Source organism: Scylla paramamosain, chromosome 2 (assembly GCF_035594125.1).
Source record: "Scylla paramamosain isolate STU-SP2022 chromosome 2, ASM3559412v1, whole genome shotgun sequence".
Classification (NCBI taxonomy): Eukaryota; Metazoa; Arthropoda; class Malacostraca; order Decapoda; family Portunidae; genus Scylla; species Scylla paramamosain.
The window spans coordinates 27,232,108-27,241,816 of NC_087152.1; the positions used below are offsets into that span (position 1 = coordinate 27,232,108).

Genomic DNA, 9,709 nt, shown 5'->3' on the forward strand with positions numbered 1-9,709 from the left:
TAGAGTTCCTAAAATTATCAAAAAAATGTAAACAAGTATTTCTGACTTTTAATAGAATGAGACAAAGGCACAGCACTTCTCATTGAAATAAAATTAAGTGCCCTGCAATGTACTCGCTAGTTGTCTCTCCACTGGTGATACGTGGAGAACTTACACGTTGTTTAACTCTTTAGTTGCGACGGCTTCTCCTTGATTAAACTTCATCAAATGTTTGGATGCAAATTAAGAGTACAATTTTAAGACACCTCTGACAGCAACAGTGACAGTCAAGAAGTACAAACCATTTAGTACTCAATGAAAATTCACATAACTTTTAAGTATCATGTATCTTGTTAGGTTACAAATGGAAGTCTACAGTGGAAGTCTAAAGAGCGTTTATGAAGGAATTTAGATCGGCATGGTCAATCTGGACAGGAATTTGGGTCAGCCTCCCCCCCCCCAAGAAAGAAAAAAAAAAACGGTTAAGAACCACTCCTTTAAGGCAATCCCTTGTTTTTTTTGTTTTGTTTTTGTGGTTGCTAGAAAATGGAGTTGTTTTATATTTATTTAATTATGTTTCTTTATTTTTTGTTCCATGACATCTGCATATATATATATATATATATATATATATATATATATATATATATATATATATATATATATATATATATATATATATATATATACATATGTATTATAGAGAGAGAGAGAGAGAGAGAGAGAGAGAGAGAGAGAGAGAGAGAGAGAGAGAGAGTCCTTGGAAGTAGCAATAGAAGGTAAGGATGAATTGAAATCCCGCACGATCCTCCATTCAAAACTCGCGCCCTCTAGAGTCTAGACCACCAAGCAAGAAGCGAGTGTCAAACGTGATAATAAAGAGTGATGTAGTGTGGATGTGTGCGTCCGTCAATCTTTCCTACCTACGCCTTTCCGTGAGGCGGCTGCAGCAGGAAATCGCCGAGCCGTGCTGCAGAGAGGTGAGTACACTCCTGGCCAGGGTGAGGACGAGGCAGTGACGTGTGCAGTGTGCTGTGCTGCGGAATCATGGGATGCGGGCGGAGGGTCAGGCTGTCATGGCGGTAACCTCTCGCGGTCTTGGGTACTGTATGACCAGGCCACAAAGTTTCATATCCCATATCGTAGTTTCCGGGGGTCGATATGCCCGATGGAAACGTGGAATGTGACTTGTGATGATCAGTGAAGCTTTCATGGCGATACTACTACCATGACTGAAAATTAGGGCACTAGGATTGCTCGGTTAGCTCTCTCTCTCTCTCTCTCTCTCTCTCTCTCTCTCTCTCTCTCTCTCTCTCTCTCTCTCTCTCTCTCTCTCCGGAAGCTTATTTGCGCTCACCTACCTGATGGACTGCGTTTGAATGAATGGCCACAGTGAGGGTGCAGTCACAAATAATAGTGATGATGAGCCGGGGCTCCACACATTTCATGGAGGAAAAAAACACATATTTATGGCCAGACATCCCCACCACCCATGTCCTCCTGGTGCACCCTCTCTGTCGGCTGGGTTGTGGATACGTGGGTGTGTGTGTGTGTTAGAGTTTCATTAGAGTATGAGTAAGTGTAGTGCATATATTCCGTTTGGTGCAAAGAGCTAGATTTTCGAATTGGAATGATCGGTCCTTATTGCGACTCACGTACAGAATACTGCGTGACGAGACGAAGCTGCAGATAGTTTCCTGTGTTGCAGCTTTTGTTTTTGTAACACATCTTATTCTGTTTTTATTACGTGTTGTTCGTGTTATTTACGTCCAAACATCGAAAATTCAAGCCCCCAACTTTAAGCATAATTTATAATGATGAACATAATGTAATAAATTCTTTTATCCAGAACCTTTCAGATCAAGATACTGATGGACAGCTGCCAGGTACTGCAGGCCACTTATGTAAATGCTCTCAAAAATAATTTTAATTGTATTTTTAGTAGTTTTGATAGGTGAATAATAAATAACTTGAGGATATAATATTAATGTTTTATTTATATTAGTAGTATAACAGCAGGTATTCTGAAATTTTAACAAGTATGTGCTGCTTATAAAGCATGAAAAACAATACAAGACACACTAGGTGTGTAACACAGGGCAGAAAATAAAACCAAGGTGTTACTATGAAAGACAGCAGCATTCACAAGAGGCATTTTTTTTTTTTTTTTCACACCACAGACATTTGGCAACATCAAGGTGTTTATCAAACACTAATGCCTTACAAGACAGAACACATGGTTAGTTATATTAAGAGATCACACAAAAGTCATCACTATCCTAGAGCATACATATAAAATATACAGCAGCACCAAGAGACATTGCTATATTAAGAACATAAGAAATAAGGGAAGCTGCAAGAAGCAACCAGTCTTACACGTGGCAGTCCCTGTATGAAATATACCTACCTATTTCCACCTATTATCCCCATCCATAAACCTGTCTAATCATCTTTTAAAGCTCCTTAATGTCTTAGCACTAACAACATGATTACTGAGTCTGTCCCACTCATTTGCCACTCTATTTGAGAACCAATTTCTTCCTATCTCTTTCTTAAAACAAAATTTTTGAAGCTTGAACCCGTTATTTCTTGTTCTATCCTGGTTGCTGATCCTAAGAATTTTGCTTACATCCCCCTGGTTATAACCCTTATACCACTATCAGGTCCCCTCTTAACCTACGTCTCTCTAAAAAATGTAAATTTAACAGCTTCAGTCTCGCCTCATATAGAATACTCATCCCCTGTATTCTTTTAGTCATTTTCCTCTGTACTGATTCTAATAGGCCTATACCTTTCCTGTAATGTGGGGACCAAAACTGCACAGCGTAGTCTAGATGAGGTCTGACCAGCGACAAATAACCTTAATATTACTTCAGGCTTTCTACTTTTAACACTACTAAAAATTAATCCTAATACCCTATTTGCCCTGTTTCTGGCCTCTGCATTGCTTTCCTAGACAGAGTTCAGAGCTAACTATAACTCCTAAATCTTTTTCGTACCCTGAACCTACCAGAGTTTTGTTGTTTATTGTGTACCTACTGTGTGGGTTTCCTCTACCTACGCTAAGTACTTTGTATTTGTTGATATTAAACTGCATTTGCCATCTATCCATCCATTCATTCATCCTATTTAAATCTGCCTGCAAGTAGATGGCATCCGATTCTGACCTATTTAATCTACCTATCTTTGTGTCATCTGCAAATTTACTAACATCACTACTAATTCCACTATCCAAGTCATTGATATATATTAAAAACAACAGTGGCCCTAATACTGATCCCTGTGGCATTCCACTAATTACATGACTTCACTCGGATTTAGAGCCATTTATTACAATTCTTTGTCACCTGTCGCTTAGCCATGACCTTATCCAGCCTAATTGTCACCTGTTGCTTAGCCATGACCTTATCCAGCCTAACACCTTCCCATCTATCCTGTGTGCCCTAACCTTTCTCAGTAGCCTCTGATGGGGTACCTTGTCAAAAGCTTTACTAAAGTTCAGATATAAGATGTCGTAACTATCATCATTATCTACTGCCTTGTACACTTTACTGTAAAAATTTAACAAGTTTGTCAGGCAAGACCTCCTTCGTGAAGCCATGCTGTGACTGATTTATCAAGTTATGTTTGTCTAAATACTCCTTTATGTTCCTTGCTATTATTGACTCCAATATTTTACCCACAACTGAAATTAAGCTGACAGGTCTATAATTAGATGCTAAAGTTTTATCTCCTTTCTTAAAGATGGGTACTACATTAGCCTACCTCCACATTACTGTTACCTCACCTGACTCAAGTGATTTCCTAAAGACAGAAACTAACAGCTCACTAATAATCTCTTTGCATTCCTTAAGTTCTCTGGGATATATTTCATTTGGTCCTGGTGTCTTGAACTTTTTAGCTTATCTATCTCCTGTTCCACTATCTCCTTAGTTATGGAAATATTTGTCACCTCACATTCTCATCTGTTCTAAACATCTGTTCACAATTTGGCATATCTTGCATGTTTTCCTGGGTGAAGACTGTTAAAAAACACTCATTCAGAATTTTACTTATCTCTTCCCAGAACTAACCAGCGCCCCATCTGCTATTTTTAATGGACCTATAGTGTCCTTATTCTTTGTCCTGTATACCTGATAAAATCCCTTGGGGTCTGTCTTTGCCTGGCTGGCTGCCTTTAATTCATAATTACCCTTGTTAACCTCCTGACTTCTAACTAATTCATTATATTGTGGCCTTAAACCTCTTCACCTGCCCTTAATCTCTTATATATACTTCTCTTCCATCCTTTATAATGTTTTAACCTAGTAGTCATCCATTTCGGGTAATTTTTCTGTGATCTTATTGCTCTATACAGGATGTCTGCTGTCCTATATGCAGTTTGTCTACAAAATATTTATACAACTCATCTACATTTACTTCATCTAATCCCCTCATTTCAGCCCCTTCCATCCTCTCTACTCCCTCATATACTTGCCTCGACCTCACCTCTCCCATTTCAGCATGACCTGACCTTCAAACATACTCACATCTATCTCACCCTCTCTCTCTCCTCTGCCCCTTCTGGACACATCTTCCCTCTTGTCCTACACCCTCACACCTCACCTCACCTCTCTCATCCTGCCTTATCTCTCTCAGCTCTGTCCTGGCCCTGACCTCACCCAGCATCCGTTGCCAATCAACTCCTTGGAGGTACCTTTTTAATTCCTCAAAATCTGCTCTCCTAAAGTCAGGTATTTTACTAGTGTTTTTGCTTCTAAAAGTTTCTTCCCATTTTAATTTGTACCTAATTTCCCAATGGTCACTATTACCTAGCTGTCTTCTAACCTCTATCTGCATGACTGCTTTCTCCCTCTTAGTAAGAATTAAATCTATAATATTATTCCCCCTTGTGGGTTCTACAACAACCAGTTTTAAAAATCTATCCTGAGTTATAAAGAAATTCCTCTGCTTCCTTGTTACCCACCATCTTGATATTCTTGAAATTAAAATCTCCTATCACACATACCAGACTGTACCTTCCTGCTCTATTTATTTCCTGCCACACTGAGGTGTTAATTTCCTTTATACTGTTTGGTGACCTGTACACTACTCCCAGTACTGCTGACTGTGATCCTTTCTTAATATCCACCCATATTGACTGTTTTGAATGTACATCAGGAGGTAATGGAGTCAACATAGCAAGGCTACACCACCTAACAGAGAACACAAAGACTTCCATATCAGAACTAATGACATGGCAACTCAATACTGCATACAACAACAACAACAACAACAACAACAACATTAAAGTAAGGATATACAGTTGGCATATGGCAGCTAAAGATATAGTTTTTTTTTTTTTTTTTTTTTTTTATGTAGGAAGGATACTGGCCAAGGGCAACAAAAATCTAATAAAAAAAAATGCCCACTGAAATGCCAGTCCCTTAAAAGGGTCAAAGCAGTGGTCAAAAATTGGTGGATAAGTGTCTTGAAACCTCCCTCTTGAAGGAATTCAAGTCATAGGAAGGTGGAAATACAGAAGCAGGCAAGGAGTTCCAGAGTTTACCAGAGAAAGGGATGAATGATTGAGAATACTGGTTAACTCTTGCGTTAGAGAGGTGGACAGAATAGGAGTGAGAGAAAGAAGAAAGTCTTGTGCAGCGAGGCCGCGGAAGGAGGGGAGGCATGCAGTTAGCAAGATCAGAAGAGCAGTTAGCATGAAAATAGCGATACAAGACAGCTAGAGATGCAACATTGCGGCGGTGAGAGAGAGGCTGAAGACAGTCAGTTAGAGGAGAGGAGTTGATGAGACGAAAAGCTTTTGATTCCACCCTGTCTAGAACAGCAGTATGAGTGGAACCCCCCCAGACATGTGAAGCATACTCCATACATGGACGGATAAGGCCCTTGTACAGAGTTAGCAGCTGGGGGGGTGAGAAAAACTGGCGGAGACGTCTCAGAACACCTAACTTCATAGAAGCTGTTTTAGCTAGAGATGAGATGTGAAGTTTCCAGTTCAGATTATAAGTAAAGGACAGACCGAGGATGTTCAGTGTAGAAGAGGGGGACAGTTGAGTGTCATTGAAGAAGAGGGGATAGTTGTCTGGAAGATTGTGTCGAGTTGATAGATGGAGGAATTGAGTTTTTGAGGCATTGAACAATACCAAGTTTGCTCTGCCCCAATCAGAAATTTTAGAAAGATCAGAAGTCAGGCGTTCTGTGGCTTCCCTGCGTGATATGTTTACCTCCTGAAGGGTTGGACGTCTATGAAAAGACGTGGAAAAGTGCAGGGTGGTATCATCAGCATAGGAGTGGATAGGACAAGAAGTTTGGTTTAGAAGATCATTAATGAATAATAAGAAGAGAGTGGGTTGACAGGACAGAACCCTGAGGAACACCACTGTTAATAGATAATAGTGATAATAACATGTAGCTAACCAAAGAAAATTTCAGGGAAGAGAAGCATTTATGTCACTGCAAAGTAAACATGCAGAATTTAAATAATTCTTGCATATGCTGTAACAAAGAGTGCAAACCTGATGAAGTGCTGCATTAGTGTATGACGGTAATACATAACTTCAAAACAATATGTTATCCAAGAATCCTCTGGAAATTCAGAGCACATTTCGTACTATTTTTTTGTTACAGTTTTGTGTACATGCATTGCTTTTTTATCATAGGAAATGAAAATTTCTGTGCTAATATGAATATTACATGTTATAAATATTAAAATGTGCACAACACCCACGACTCTGGGTATTGTAAATGTTTAAACTTTTTGTATTTACAAGCCCATTTATTGTAATGAGATAAATAATTAAACTGAAAGTAATAATATATATATATATATATATATATATATATATATATATATATATATATATATATATATATATATATATATATATATATATATATATATATATATATATATATATATATATATATATATATATATATATATATATATATATATATATATATATATATATATATATATATATATATATATATATATATATATATATATATATATATATATATATATATATATATATATATTATTACTTTCAGTTTAATTATTTATCACATTACAATAAATGGGCTTGTAAATACAAAAAGTTTAAACATTTACATATATATATATATATATATATATATATATATATATATATATATATATATATATATATATATATATATATATATATATATATATATTATAATAATATATAATATATAATTATATATATTATCTTTATACCTATATATATTTTATTCTTTTTGGTCTGGTAGTTCATAGACTTGGGGAGAGAAGGGAAGAGTTGTGCACTCACCTTCCTTGCTCTCCCGAGGTCCTAGGTGGTAGGGAGGTTTTTATTTATTTATACATACATACATATATATATATATATACGAGTATATATATATATATATATATATATATATATATATATATATATATATATATATATATATATATATATATATATATATATATATATATATATATATATATATATATATATATATATATATATATATATGTGTATGTATGTATGTATAAATAAATAAAAACCTCCCTACCACCTATATATATATATATATATATATATATATATATATATATATATATATATATATATATATATATATATATATATATATATATATATATATATATATATATATATATATATATATATATATATATATATATATATATATATATATATATATATATATATATATATATATATATATATATATATATATATATATGTATGTATGTATAAATAAATAAAAACCTCCCTACCACCTAGGACCTCGGGAGAGCAAGGAAGGTGAGTGCACAACTCTTCCCTTCTCTCCCCAAGTCTATGAACTACCAGACCAAAAAGAATAAAATATATATAGGTATAAAGAAAAAAAGATAAATAAAAAAATAAAATATATAAAATAAAAAAAATAAAGTAAAAATAATAAAACTCATACTCCCCCCCCTCAATATAACTGACTGAGTCTGGCAATCAACAATGTAAGACCACCACCCCACCTGGGAAGCACGGGAGGTGAGTGTGCAGCACCTCCCTACCCTTCCTAGTTTCCTAGTTTGACTTTGACCACCAATCTGACTCATCCTAGCAACTCCAACTGTACAGACCACCACCAGTACTCCCCACCCTGGCAACTGATCCTGGCAAGGTGAGTGCGTAGCACTTCCCGTGACTCATCCTCACAGCTCCACAAGACCCACCATCCTGACCGACCCTGGGAAGCACGGAAGGTGAGTGTGCAGCACCTCCCAACCCTTCCTAGCCTCCCAGTTTGACTTTCATCACCAATCTGACTCATCCTATCAACTCCAAAGAGCAACTCCAACTGTACAGACTACCACCACCACCCTATGATCTTGGCAAGGTGAGTGCGTAGCACTTCCCTTGACTGACCCTGACTGACTGACCCTGTCAACTCCAAAAACAACCAACCTGACTGACTTACAGATATGTAATCACTAAACTGACTGGCCCTGGGGAGCATGGGAGGTGAGTGTACAGCACCTCCCTACACTTCCCTGGCAATTTCAAAGAGCAACTCCAAATGTACAGACCACCAGTACCTCCTACTCTGACCCACTCTGACCCTGATCCCTACATCCCTACATTCTATCCTGTCCTGGCAAGGTGAGTGCGTAGCACTTCCCTACCACCAGCCTGAGTGGCCCTGGCAACTCTAAAAACGCACCAACCTGACTGATTTACAAATCTTACTGTAATCTGGCAACAGACCACCAAACTAACTGACCCTGTGCAGCATGGGAGGTGAGTGTGCAGCACCTCCCTACCCTTCCCAATCTCCCAGTTTCACTTCCACCACCAATCTGACTCATCCTACCAACTCTAAATGTACAGACCACTACCACCACCCCTCTGATATTGGCAAGGTGAGTGCGTAGCACTTCCCTTGACTGACTGGGCCTGACTGACTGACTGACTGACCCTGGCAACTCCAAAAACAACCAACCTGACAAATGTTACAAATGTAACCTGGGGAGCATGGGAGGTGAATGTGCAGCGCTTCCCTACCCTTCCCAGTCTTCCACCAACCTGACTTGAATTATGACTGGGGAGCAGGGGAGGTGAGTGTGCAGAACCTCCCTACCCTTTCCAGTCTTCCACCAATCTGACTTGAATTATGACTGGGGAGCAGGGAAGGTGAGTGTGCAGTACCTCCTACTTTCCCCACTCTGACTACCCTACCACCAACCAATTCAGACCACCAAACTGACTGTCTTAGAAGAACAAGAACAGGAAGCAACGCCATCAGAGGAAGAAGAAACAACAGCAGCAGCATTACCTCCATCAGAGGAAGAAGCAGCAGCGTCACTGCCATCAGAGGAAGAAACATATATATGTAAACTACAACTGGTCAAACTTCCTGTGGTGCCAGGCAAAGTTCGAGCTGTGATGGGCTGTGTTTAGAGAGGGAAAAAAAGTTCCAGGGGTTCATGAAAGGAAAATACGGTAACTCAATTAGGGGACTGACTGTGAAAGTGCCAGGCAAAGCTGATGCTTCAGACATCCACACTTCAACTTCAACTATGCATGCGAGAATGTTGCTGTATTCTTCCTCCTATTCCTTCTTCTTTTTCTTCTCCTGCAATAGACTGTCTTATTACTCCGTACTTTTTTTTTCTCATAATTTATAGAATTTTATTTATTTATTTTTTTTTTTTTATTATTTTTTT

The 9,709-nt window shown here is 37.7% G+C and overlaps 1 long non-coding RNA gene across 1 annotated transcript in view; it reads left to right on the top strand.

Annotated features, from left to right (window-relative positions):
- Window positions 1–834: 834 nt before the first annotated feature.
- Window positions 835–9,709, top strand: part of LOC135106762 (uncharacterized) — a 38,083-nt gene continuing 29,208 nt past the window's right edge. The window contains exon 1 of the long non-coding RNA XR_010271456.1: window positions 835–959. This is a non-coding gene — a long non-coding RNA (uncharacterized LOC135106762). The remainder of the gene's footprint in view (window positions 960–9,709) is intronic.